Here is a 14,930-nt window from a genome sequence, read left to right as displayed (position 1 = left end):
ACTTAGATGTTTACTTAGAAGCCAGTTAGATTAATAACACTGAAGAATGCCTTGCACCTGTCTTGTCATGTTGCAGACTTTTGTCTATTGTAGTCAAAGCATATTTAAAAAATGAACTGTTCCAGACATTGTGGTCATCAGTTGACTAGTTTTACTTCCGTCTGCAGGCCGCTTCTTCACCAGGTCTGTGCTGTTAGCTGTTAGTTAGGAGGAAGGGTTGAGGTTATGAGGGACAATAGGCACAAAGCCATTGACAAAAATAGCTAAACGTCATTAGGCCTCGGTAGGAAATCACATGAGACCTAAGTGGGAACCAACGACAGACATGCTGACAAAATCAGCCTGGGGAGAGGGAGGTTTTCTGGAGGAAGAAAAAAAAGAAGGAGAAAAATGAAAGCAGCCGCAACTGGTTTCTACCCATCTGGTTTTGTGAATGAGAGCTGTCCTCCCTCACTCAGAAAAAAATTAGGTCATTTAGGGTATCCTTGTCTTATCTTGAATCCTGTTTTGGTGTTCAGAGGATGTCTCCTTTTATATGCATTAGTTTTTTTTTTTCTTGGAAAATGTAGTGGTGCTGGTATAATGCTAAAGAATGTGGTCAGAGGGGTTATAAAAGCATATAAAAATGCAGGGAAATCTGCATAAAGGTAACTTTCTGATGGAGTGACAACGAGAAAAGAGCAGAGGCAAGAAAAGGATCATGGCAGATATAACCTGAAACGTTGCACCTTTTACTCTGGGCAGTATATCTAAAACGAAACGAAACGAAACAAACCAAACAATAAATAAATACAAATTGTACAAAGTTTCCATAGGTGGTCACACTTTATTTTAAGGTCCAATTCTCGCTATTAACAAACCATTAACTATGACTTTTGCCTCAATAAACTCCTGATTTTTTGTTTATTAATAGCTAGATAGATAGTTATTAAGTTTAGTTATTGGGCTTATTTATTGGGATCAGTTTATTTTATGTTTATGTTATATTTTATTTAATTCATTATTAGCTGTTTATCAACTCACAAACCCCTGTTAAGGAAATCTTGGTCTTAATAAAATAGTTAGGAGTTAAAAATTGAAATTTTTAGCGATAGATGCTATTTACACTAAGAGTAAATAGCAATTAGATTCTATTTACACAAAGTGAAAATAGCATATTTTCTTAGCGATAGATGCTATTTACACTAAGTGCAAATAGCAATGGATTATATTTACACTAAGTGAAAATAGCAGTATTTTAGCGATATGCTATTTACACTAAGTGCAAATAGCTATAGATTCTATTTACACTATGTTAAAATAGCAGCATGTTCTGCTATTTATACTATTTGTTGCAAATAGTAGCAATTATCTGCACTTCAGTATTGTAGTACATCATAAAACAGCATGCAAAGTATGCAATAATAACGTATTGAGCGTAAATTATAATTTTAATTCAAATTATTAAATGGATGCCACCTTACTGGTACAATAAAGCCCTCCCTACACCTACCTTAACCCTAGCCGATACTTTGTTTTTAACGTCTTTATTATTTCCTTAATTTTTATTTAAAGTAAATGCCTTTACGATGTGATACGAGATTTGAAAAGGGAGGAGAAAAAAGGTTTGATCCTGGGTCGATCGTGTCAAAAAGACCACAGCACACATTTTACCATCTGCACCACTGGAGCCGTTTTTTATAATGTTGACTATCCCAATCACACGTTAGTGGGCGGAGTTAGTTGCCTCTGCCAACAAGGCGGGTTATTTGCACTAAGTGAAAAATAGACACTCCGTAATGAAATTTTGGGTTGAATCATAATTTGAACTCCCTTGAAATGTATTCAAATTAGCTATACATATTACAAGGTTTACTCATCAAATTAATCTTTAGTGTATATGCTTGAACTTCATATAAAGTGAGTTTAAATATAAATAATGCAAATGTATTTTAGAGTTAAATCTATTATTTCATAACTTACATTTAGATTCAATTACAGGAAGTGTTGATATGACTCCAGGCATTTTAAGAAAAGTCTGTAAAAATACATCCCAAAGTGTTAATAGGACTTTTCCATGTTGATTCTTAACAGGTGTTTTACTACTATTTTGAACTATGCATTGCATTGTATTGTGTTGTTTTAAGGAAATGTATGTACACTTAACGGAAAAGGTACTAGTCATTTTTTGCATATTTTTTTTCTTACAGTTTGGGTGAGATAACAGTGTAAGAAACTCAGGAAGAACTCCTAAAAGAAAAGAAAGAGGATAAAAAATGATGAGGAGCGGCCTCAAAGACCGGATATCCCAGGTAATTTAAAACAAAAGACCTTGGGCAGACATCTCTGACAGTAAATCTTCCCAGCTCTGAAGACGATAGCCATGCTATGAGTTATGAACAACCCCGTAATTTAGCCCAGCCAGGCGATAAGCTGAGAGGCACAACCGCTGTTTCATAGAATAAAATCATGAGACATGAAATATGCCACCTCCCGCATTAAAGCTGGCAAGATTTTCTGGATTTTTCTTACAGGATTCTATTTCACTAGTATGGAAACATTGTTCAATGCACATTCTTTCTGCATGCATGCATGCATGCGAAGGGGCTGTTCACAAAGGATGTGCTCTCAGTTTCAAAAACAGATAGACTCTGTACAGCGGAACAGACTGATGCAAGAACTGGTCCTGTGTGAACGGGCCATAACACATTTAAACCCACACTGCAGAAGGGTTTTTGGCCCTGTGTGGTGGAAAGGCCTCAAAAGACAGTCTGGCCTTGGGCTGAATCTACATGGTATGTGCTCTAAGGCAGACCTCATTTCCTTCATTTGTACAGGGAGGCAGTCATCCCTAAAGGCAAATCAAAGAACACAGTGCTCCTCTAGGAAATATGTAACCGAGAGAGTAATGAGCAATGCCTAATATGCCAAAAATGAGTGTCCAGACCATCCGTGCCTGTTCTTCCCAAAAGCATTCACTCAAGCTGCTGAAGCCTGAATGTGTGAGGATTGTACATTCTTGTCACAAGAATAACCTTTGTATGACCTGGTGCACTGGTCAGCCACTTTCACACCAGAGCTTACCTCCCATCTGACGGCCACCCATACTTTGCCACGTATGGGATAAATATGCAGGCATGAAGAGATTCAGAAATGGCCCAATTTTATCCAGCCGCTTGGAGATTGAGATCTTTGTGTTCAGAACAGATGAGAATATATTAAATGTTTAAAATACTGGAACCAAATGAATGAGTCATTGTCATGATGATCAGAGTGCCTTCATGCCCTGAGAAAGAAAAATGTTGTAAAAAACATTTTCGCTTAGAAATTGCTAGTATATAAATTACAAAAGAAATGACAAGGAATAATTTTGAAGTAAACGGAAATTGTAATTTCTTTTAAAATGTTACTCCAATAAGTTTTGGAACTACGCAAAATAGTTTTTACAGTGTGGATCAACAATCTACATTCAATCGATCATTGTTTCTTGTGACGTTTTCAAGAACTGTATGCAATTCATTTTTGATTTGCTGTTGTTGTCCTGTTAAAGTCTATAAAAATGTCATTGCTTGTAGTCTGACCCTACAACTAATGATGGTTCTCAATTGGCCCAAAAATGAAGGATAAGAGGTGTGGCTATTGGCCAACACACTTTAAGCCTTGGCACCTCGTGATTTAAAGTTATGCACGGGTTTGAGACTGAACAAAATGAGAATGTTGATTTAGAGTGTTTCTTTAATAAGACCCTTCAAAAAGGTTGTTCTTTAATCTTTTTGACCCATGAACCTGACTGTGATGGGGTGGCCTGGACTGAGCTAAATGCAAAAACTCTTTAGTGCTGCCAAATGAATGGAGGAAAAAAAGACTCATTCAGCCTATTGGAGATGTCACTGCAAAGAACTGCAGTAAATGGAAAAGAGGTCCACATTCCTTTAATTGTGAACTGGTAATAATTTGTTGCTGCCATACTATTCCTTAAGGTGAAACTGTCCAGGTTCATAATATATATAAATATATATATATATATATATATATATATATATAAATGAAAAAGAAAAGAAAAATAAAATAAATTATTAACTATCAACTAGTTGCTTATTAGTATGTATATTACTAGCATATTAGCTGTTTATTAGTACTTATTAAGCACATATTAATGCCTTATTCTGCAGGACGATAATCTGGACCCCTTAACCCTACCTTACACCTAAACATAATTACTAGAACTACCTATATACAATTAATAAGCAGCAAATGTATTGATGGTGTTACTGGTCACACTTTATTTTAAGGTCCAGTTCCCGCTATTAACTACGACTTTTGCCTAAAGTCATATTCTACATCCTATTATATATATATATATATATAGGAAGGTTGTTTTCAAACCTAGTGGTTAAAGAAATATTTTCGAACCTAAAAGAACTGAGCAAAGAGCACATGTATACACTTTGTCTCCATCTGCCTATTGTACTGGAAACCAGTCTTGTTAAAATTGTCATATAAACGCTATTTCCAGTTTTATTTTATCATTACTTTTTTTTTCTCCTGAATCATTCTTCCCTCCAGAATAGTAAATATTTACTGACGAATTCAGTAAGACAGCCATTCCTCAGCTTTCATCAGCTTTGATACCAGAGAGCTTGATGGAGAAAGTAGAGACAGTGAGAGTTGTCTGTTTATTCAAAACCTACAGCACTGCTCTCCGTCAGTTAAATGGCACATACAAGGAGAAACACGTTCATGTATATACTGTACTCATTTGCTAGAGCTGTGTGAAAATAGCTGGCACACTGTCATCTGCCAGTGTGTCCTGTTACTGTGACGTACCCCTCGAGATGTTTTAATAGAACCTTGTTAATGTGTGAAAACTTGCTTTGTTTATAAATGCCCCCCAAATTCAGGCAGAGTTACTCATTGGAAAATGGCCCTGGACAGGCTGTGATGGATGCCGTGTTTGCTTCAGCGCCTTTTAAAGGGGAACTCTCTTTTCAGAGCAATCTGTAACCTTTCCCTCATGCCAGCTCTTTAGTGGGGAAGAAAGGAACTCACTAGGTTACCTGTCGGCAGAGCAAACACATTCCTTCAGCTTTGATAAGCATGCATATGCTCTGCTGTCTTTGTCTAATCAGATATTTACACAGAAACTTGATAGAGATAAATCTGTCTAACCCTCTGACTAGATAGAGGGACTTTCTGTGCTGTCATTTAATACACAGTATGGTTACACAACAACCAGACAGCTTAGGGTCACTATTCAAATATTATTCAAATTATGAAAATATAGAAAAAAATTACATTCCACATGGCGGGCAACAGCATGTTTAAGAATGAAGGGAAGGTTCTAACTGTTTCTTCTTGGCTGAGGGTATTTGTGGGTGGGGGAGTTAAACAGGCTGATCAGGTACGCTGTAAGCGGCTCTGTGAGAACCTGTCCGGCAGAACCATCTGCACTGACAGCATAAGAATCAGCCAAACAGCTGCTTGGAAAGCTAACGTTAATGAAAGAGAATGTGAAGATTCTACAGTAAACAACAACAACAATACTACTAGTAATATTTATAAGCATAGAGAATTATTACAATTTGTATTATATAACAAAAAGTACAACTTTTTGTTCCATGAACTGATGTGCATTAGCTAAACAGTGTTGTTCTTTGGGTGGGTAACACTGTACATCCTCTACATACAGTTTGAGAATTGCCCACACTCATACAGCCTTCTGGTGTAAACTGTCAGCAGACAGACAAAGAGGTAAGTGCAATATAAACAACAGGTTTATTGAAAAGCAGCAGAGGGGAATGAGATGAGCAGTAAGTCCGGGTAAGCAGGCGGGGAATGGGAAAGTCTCTTGGGGCTTATCTGAGTGTTAATGTCCTTGTTTCTTTATCCAGGGGATCCAGAGGGAACAGTGGAGCGTGGAGACGGTGAAGCACAGGAGCGATGGAGAACAGGGATAGGAACACAGGAGCAACTGGTAGGTAGACAAAAGGTAAGTGGGTCAGGTTAATCAACATAGAATGTTTGAGACCAGACAGTGAGTGAACGGGAGGAGTGCAGGGATATAGTGCTGCTGATTAGTGCTGACAGGTGGAGGTGATCAGAAATCAGGGGACTGGGATCTGGTGAGTGTCGTTGGTGGCGACTGCGGTGACTCTCTGACATAAACATTATATTTTTTTTTATGCATGCAATTGTGAATTGTAAATATACTGTCAAAAATTGCATTATGTAATGATAATAATTTTACTGTAATAGTCATAATTATTTTTACAGCACATGAGTGTCAAGTTGTATGATTTTTTTTTTTAAATAAAATATACTTTTTTTACTACAAATGATAAGGTAATTTATAATGATGTATTAATTCAACTTAATGTGTTGGTGCTAATAGCCTCATGGACAGTGCGGCAACATATAGCGCTGTTGCATTTCAGGTGTCCCGAGTTCGAGTACCGGTTCACGAACCTTTCCCGTATGAAGTTTGGGTTTGAGGTTTTTCCTGCGGGAATAAATAGATCATACCAGTTAAAAGGGTCCAGCTGGTTTTTGAAGCACAGTAGCTGGTCTGTTGGTGGCCTACCAGCTCTAACCACTTTGACCAAGATGGTCTTCCAGGCTAACTTCAGTCTCACTGATTAGCACTTGAGCTGATCAACCATCTAGACCAGCTAATGGCGCTTGTGTTATAAAGTCAAATGACATGCAAGAACCAATGAGGTTTGATGTTACTGCCGTGCATTTGTTTTTGATTAGGACACTGTGGTTGCTTCTCCTAATATGGATGTATATCTCGGGTACCAAATCATTGAGTGTCATCAAAGGCTCAATTTGAAGGATCCATGGAAAGCAGTTTTTGTTTTACACCCTTCATTCTGCGTTTTAAAGGATGGAACAAGTGTATTCGTTATGTCCTCCAGTCACCCACAATTCTTTGCTCACATTTCAGTTCATGAAAAAGAATTGGCAGTAAATATGATGAGGGTGGTGATGGCGCAGTGGATAAGACACATGCCTTTGGTGTGAGAGACCCGGGTTCGAATCCACTGTGAGACACCAATGTGTCCCTGAGCAAGACACTTAACCCCCTAGTTGCTCCAGAGGCGTGCGACCTCTGACATATATAGCAACTGTAAGTCGCTTTGGATAAAAGCGTCAGCTAAATGAATAAATGTAAATGTAAATATCTCGTGTTTAATGCTGGGAAGGCAAAAATGCCAATGTACAGATGTTAGAAATTGGTATGCAGTCAAAACATTGATCAGAGTCTCAAGAAGTTGTAACTGTTGCTCGGTGTTGGGGGTAGCTCATTACAAGTAACGTGATTTACGTAATAAAATATTTTTTTAAGTAACTAGTAAAGTAACGCATTACTTTTTAATTTACAAGGAAATATCTGAGTTACTTTTTCAAATAAGTAGCGCCAGTTACTTTGTTTCCTATGTTTTGATTGGCAGCTCCCATGTTGCCATGTTGAGAGAAATCGGGAGTAAGTGCAGAGACGTTGTTTGTGCTTTGTGAACTTGATGCTTACTGTAGTTCTAGATTTAATATGAAAATGTATTTACTCATCTCACCTGCACAAAAAACGGGTTCAGTATTCCTCAAAATGAATAAAAAGTCCATTACAAACTCAGAGTATTATACAAACCTGCAGTAAATGTTAAATAAGACTAAGTAACATAATTAGTAACTTTTTTTAGGGAGTAATGTAATATTGTAAGGCATTATTTTTCAAGTAACTTTCCCCAACACTGCTGAAACTTCTCAACTTAACAAAAAACACAAGGTGTTAAAATAGTATACTACTGCTTTTGAGAAGGAGAACTACAGTTACAGTTACCGTGGCTTAGGCCACATTAGATCAGTGGATCACTCCCTCAGGGCATCCACAGTCTGCCTCTGGTTTTGTTGTGTCACTTCTGCTTCCCACTCTGAGGGGAATTTCCTGATAATCACTGAAAAAAAAGTGTGCTATTTTCACTGGAGGAAGGGCGGAAAGACAAAATTGTCAGGCTTTCACTACATCCTGATGGGGATGTGGATGGTTACTGAGGCTGTGGGAGATGTACAGTATGTCTGAGAGCCAACACAGGAAATGCTCTCATTTTTGAGTCTAAGCAAAAACAGCTAATTTTGTTTTGTTTTTGAGCTGTGCAAGATAACCTGCAGGCCTTTGTCTGAGAGACTGACAGAATGAGACAGATTGGAATAGAAAGATCATCCATTTAGTGCACACATGTAATTGGGTACGGCAGGCAAGATAAGTTTGTTTTAATCACAGCTAATTAGCTTTTACAACCAAGTGTCTATTTAGAGATGTGGCAAGGTCGGTGGCTCTGTAGTGTCTTATTACATGGAGAGACCAGGAATGTGAACAAAGGGAAAACGGCATGCTGCTGGCCGCCATACTTGGGTCACTATAACTCAAACAGATGATGATCTGCCACTGCCAACCGCACGAAGCATAGCTCGACTCACCCCACCCAGAGGGACTCATCATCACACAGATAGTGGCTTTGGATGATTTGACCCCAGTAACCTTTATTTAGATACACACACATAAACTTGACTTAAGCTGGGATTAATCATGTGAAACCTGTCAAAAAGCATATGCGTGTCATATTTCACATCCAAAACAAATAATAATAATAATTTGAAATTCTTTTGAAGAAAGTCTAAATAAATTCAACATTTTTGATATATATATTGATTATATTATATATATATATATAGTATTTATATATATGTATGCATGTTGTGGTAATACTTGTTGTACAGTAGCAAGATTGACTGATTTACCATTGAGAGTAATGGAAACATTTTGGGACATTAATATTAACCCTATTTGTGCTTTATTACTATAATGCAAATATACACTGTAAATAAATATATATTAAAAAGTTTTTTTTTTTTTTATTCTGTATTGACTTTTTACCGGTGTTTTACCTATATTTTGAATTTTGAGTTGAGTTGAGTGTTTTACGGTTAATGAAAATGTCCATACATTTAATTAAAATAAAATAAAATAAAATAAAATAAAATAAAATAAAATAAAATAAAATAAAATAAAATAAAATTAAATTAAATTAAATTAAATTAAATTAAATTAAATTAAATTAAATTAAATATTTATTTATTTATTTAGTTAATTTATGGACATTTTCAGATTTTCAGTAACTTTTGTTTTTACAGTGCATGGAAGAATATGCTAAATTTTTCTGTATTGTTTTCTCTCTTTGTTTTGATTCTGGAGTGTGATATGATCTGTACATGTTTTCATGAGCTTGACAAACCCAGGAATATTTTATTGACTTTGTTTATTGCATAAATGAGGCCTTAATTTTTTCTCAATTTCTCATTATGTCTATGTCTATTAAAGACGTTGTGATTTTTTCTTTCCTACACACACATACGGTAACTATCTCTGTCCCTACACTGGTCAATTACAGAGAATGCCGTCTAAATATTTGGGGGAAGAAAGATACACAGGCCTCCGAGAACCACCTCCACGTTCCTTCTCTCTTTAAACTCAATGTACGAAAAACCCCACACTGGTCCCAAGTTTTTGGACTGGGACTCTTGTATGTTCTAATAGGGTCCCGTTTGACATCGGAGTGACTTTGTGTGGGATTGGATAACATGAACCAATATGAAGAGCCTGTAGGAATTCGTATTTCCAACAAAGCACAAGTACATATTCATCCGCAAATGTGAATCATGCTTTATGTATATCCAGACAAATTTGAGAGTGCTGAACATCATAAATCAAAGACCCCCTCACTTAGGATGATCTGTGAGGGAGATTAACCCACAGAGTTCTTCAAAGCAGACTGTTGCCTTTTCCCTCCTGGGTGATCTTGGGATCATAATGGCTGTGATTTGAGTGATGTAACATAATAAATGTCTGCTTGGGATTATGATCTTTAGTCTTTTGCGGCATGATGTGGCCATTGATTTTGATATTGGGAGCCATTAGTTCTTCCCGGATTGGTATGAAGTTTGGGTTTGAGGTTTTTCCTGCGGGAATAAACAGATCATACTGGTTAAAAGGGTCCAGCTGGATTTTGAAGCATAGTAGCTGGTCTGTTGGTGGCCTACCAGCTCTAACCACTTTGTGGTCTTAGATGGTCTTCCAGGCTAACTTCAGTTCCACTGATTAGCACTTGGGCTGATCAACCATCTAGGCCAGCTAATAGCGCTTGTGTTATGGAAAGCAGTTTTTGTTTTACACCCTTCATTCTGCATTTTAAAGGATGGAACAAGTGTATTCGTTATGTCATCAGGTCACCCACAATCCTTTGCTCACATTTCAGTTCATGAAAAACAATTGGCAGTAAATATCTAGTGTTTAATGTTGAAGAGGACTTCAGGTTACTCCTTGTGAAGCTCTCACAAGATGGCGGCGCGATCGATCGCTGCGGCTGCTCCGGGTCCCAAAGATGGTGCTTTTATGTCGTTTAATGTCGTCTGTTCGTCTCCAAATAGTGTAAGTTTACCGCTAACTCTTAAGGAAATCACCCCAGAATTCATCTATGATCGCCAAAGTCTTCTGGATATCAGCAACGCATACGAGCATCAACTCTCGCCGGCGGCTACTGAGAAGCTACGAGGCCTTTGTTTACTGCTGGAGCCGGACCTCGAGACCGCGGCCTCGCCTACTGACGCTACCCGCACAAGGCAGCGTCGCAAGCGGTGTGAGAGAGGACGGAAGCGCGGTAAGCGCGGAGGTATACGAGCTAGGCTAAGAGCTAACCCCTCAAGACCGGCTCTTCCAACACTCATGCTCTCAAACGCTCGCTCTCTGGAAAACAAACTGGACTTAATTCAACTCAGTCGATCTACACAGCATGAGGCAAGGGACTGTTGCGTGTTTGTTTTCACCGAAACATGGCTAAACGACAACATCCCGGACTCCGCCATTCAACTGCACAGGCTATCCAACTTCCGAGCGGACAGAGATTCATCACTGTCTGGTAAGACACGCGGAGGTGGCTTGTGTGTGTATATCAACAGACTGGTGTAACAATGCTGCGGTATTATCAAAACACTGTTCATCGCTGGTGGAGTTTATGGTTGTGAAGTGTCGACCGTTCTATCTGCCGCGGGAGTTCACGGCCATTGTTATCGTTGCGGTGACTTCAACCACGCAAACTTAAAGACAGTTTTGCCAAAGTTCTACCAACATGTGAACTTTGCAACAAGGGGAAACAACACACTGGACTTTGTTTACACAACAGTTAAGAACTCTTACAAGGCTGAACCCCGCCCCCACCTCGGGTACTCCGACCACATCACTGTTATGCTAATCCCAGCATATAGACCACTTCTCAAACTCACCAAACCGGTTGAAAAGCAGATCACAGTATGGCCAGACAATGCCACCTCAGCACTGCAGGACTGCTTCCAGGACACAGACTGGAACATGTTTAAAGAGGCAGCCACCTACAACAACCACACAGACCTGAATGAGTACACTGAAACTGTGACTGCTTACATCAAAAAGTGCACTGATGATGTGACAGTCACCAAGACCATCACCACACGTGCAAACCAGAAGCCATGGATGACAGCAGAGGTTCGTGGGCTGCTAAAGACCAGAGATGAAGCATTCAGATCAGGAGATAAAGCAGCCCTCAAAACAGCAAGAGCCAATCTGTCCTGTGGCATCAAAAAAGCAAAACGGTCATATGCCCAAAAAATCAACAACCACTTCACAGACAGCAGAGACACACGGAGCCTGTGGCAAGCCATTCAGACCATCACTGACTACAAGCCCCCGCCACAGGCCTGTGATGAGGACACATCCCTCCCCGATGCACTCAACCACTTTTATTCACGGTTTGAAATGCAGAATGACACACCTGCACAAAAACTGCCCACACCTTCCAACGACCGGGCGCTCTGTCTGTCTCCAGCCGACGTAAGGAAGACCCTATCTAGGATTAACCCACGCAAGGCTGCGGGTCCTGACAACATACCTGGCCGTGTTCTGAGAGACTGTGCTGCACAGCTGACAGATGTCCTAACAGATATCTTCAACACCTCGCTGAGCCAGGCAGTCGTCCCCACGTGTTTCAAATCCACAACAATCATACCGGTACCAAAGAAATCACCTGTGTCCTGTCTCAATGACTACCGTCCCATAGCACTGACTCCAATCATGATGAAGTGCTTTGAGAGGCTAGTCATGCATAACATCAAAACCAGCCTCCCCAACACACTCGACCCGCTCCAGTTTGCATACCGTCCAAACCGCTCTACGGACGATGCAATTTCCTCCACCCTCCACCTGGCTCTTACCCACCTAGAAAATAAAGACTCCTATGTTAAAATGCTGTTCATTGACTTCAGCTCGGCATTCAACACAATAATCCCACAACAGCTCATAAATAAGCTAAACCTGCTGGGCCTTAACAATTCCCTTTGTAACTGGATCCTGGACTTTCTAACTGGAAGACCTCAGTCAGTCCGTGTCGGCAACAACACCTCGAGCACTACAACACTGAGCACAGGTGCCCCACAAGGCTGTGTGCTTAGCCCGCTGCTCTTCACATTGCTGACCCACGACTGCACTGCCAAGTTCAGCTCCAACCACATCATCAAGTTTGCTGATGACACAACAGTGGTAGGTCTCATCAGCAACAACGATGAAACGCACTACAGAGAGGAAGTGGCACAGCTGGCATGGCTGAATGGTGTGGCACAAACAATCTGTCCCTCAATGTGGAGAAGACAAAGGAGGTTGTGATGGACTTCAGGAGAAACTCCGTTGACCACCCCCCACTGACCATCGACAGCTCGACTGTGGAGAGAGTCATCAGCACTAAATTCCTGGGGGTGCACATCACAGAGGATCTCACCTGGACCACCAACACCATGTCACTCTCCAAAAAGGCACAACAGCGCCTACACTTTCTCCGCCGGCTGAAAAGATTAAGTCTCCCTCCACCCATCCTCACCACATTCTACAGAGGCACCATTGAGAGTGTGCTGACCAGCTGCATCACTGTCTGGTACGGGAACTGCAGTGCTGCTGACCGCAAGACACTCCAGCGGACAGTGAACACAGCTGCAAAGATCATCGGTGCCCCTCTCCCCTCCATCCTGGACATCTTCCTTACACGATGCTCCAGCAAAACCAACAGCATGTGAAGGACTCCACCCATCCCTCCCACAGTCTCTTCCAGCTCCTACCATCAGGAAGACGGTACCGGAGCATCAGAGCCCGCTCCGCTAGACTGCTCAACAGCTTTTTCCCCCAGGCTGTGAGAGCCCTGAACTCAAACCACCCCACCCCCCTCTGAAACCCCATGCAAACCCCTACCTCCTAAACATGGACCACCCCCCACCCCAAACCTTACCACACCAAAGAAAAAACTGTATGGAACTTAAATTTTTATTTTTTTATTTTATTTTTATTTTTTGTGCAATTCAAGTGTGCTACACACAGGTGAGTGGGCCTGTACAAACCACCTGTAGTAATACACTCTCCTCTATGTGCACTATGGACACTCTCCTCTATGTGCACTATGGACACTTTACACTATGGACACTTACACACACTGCTGCGTGTGCACAATCTCACAAAAGACTCAGAAATATATGTATGTTTACATGCTCATGCACTACAAATCATCCTGCACTGTTCCCCAACCAGCTGCTGACTCAAATGTCTCTCTTTGCACATGTACAGTATTTGTGAAGCATTTGTATAGTTTGTATTTTTTATCTTCTATTTTTTAGTTTGTATAGGGTAATATTTATGTGAAGCATTCGTATAGTTGTATTTTTTATCCTTTATTCTTTGAGTTTGTATAGGGTAAATACTTACAGTATACTTATAGTTAAATCTGTCAGTAGGTTAGTAGTGTATAGGTTTATAGTGTTTTTTACTTTACTGTTGTATGTCTGTATTTATGTAGCACCGTGGTCCTGCGAGACACGACATTTCGTTCCACTATATGTCCCCACATGTAGCAGAATGACAATAAAGCTCAACTTGAACTTGAACTTGTTAGAAGCTTCAGAAGAACTGATCTTGGAGGGATGTAGCCTTCCATTTGAGAAGCACCCTACATAAACAAGTTGATCAATTATTTATTTTGGTTTGAGAGTGAATAAACACTTACATATCAGTCTGGGTTGTGTTTCCCAAAAGTAACTATGGTCGCAAGTTCCATCGTTACCAATAGAGTTCAGTGGAACTTGTGACCATAGTTAGCTAATGATGCTTTTAGGAAACACCCCTATTCAGTCTGATCAATTTAGAAATACACTGGAGTACGGATTGCTTTTATGCTGCCTTTTTGTCCCTTTTTAAACTTCTAGTCCCTACTAACATGCATTGCATTGACAGAAAGAGCAGGAACTCATAGTTTGGACAGCCATGAGGGTGAGTAAATGATTACAGAGTTCTCATTCATTGTTTGTTGAATGGCAAGTCAGTCCAGTCAGAAACCATGTTGCCATCAGAAGTTTCCAGCAGGGAACAGAAGACTACCTCTCAGTCATTTATGCCAGCTGATTTTTATACCACCCATGTAGCTGCCCAGGGCTGGAGGGTGCGACGGGAATGGCAACATGCTCATTAGAGTTTGACTCTGGCCGGCCGATGGGGACAAATGCATCTACACAGATTTATCAACATGCATTATCTGATAACAGCACTATACTGCCCAACAGCACCCGCCACTGACCACAGACCTTGAAAACAGAGAATTAGAAACTGGACATCTTGTGCCACTACGTTTTTCCAGTAAGGCCACAAAGCTCCTGTAACCCATTTGGGTAATTAACTTTGAAGGTTTGTCCACGTTTCTTGAGACAGCAGAACTTCAAGAGTGGGCAAAGTAGAGTATGAACTTACTGAACTGCTTAATCACAGTGTGGTCAATGGCTTGCTATCCGCACCCCGCTTTGGAACCTGCGACCCCTTTGATGGATGCCGGACA

Source organism: Barbus barbus (assembly GCF_936440315.1).
Source record: "Barbus barbus genome assembly, chromosome: 1".
NCBI classification, from domain to species: Eukaryota; Metazoa; Chordata; class Actinopteri; order Cypriniformes; family Cyprinidae; genus Barbus; species Barbus barbus.
Note: the sequence above shows the minus strand (reverse complement) of the source record.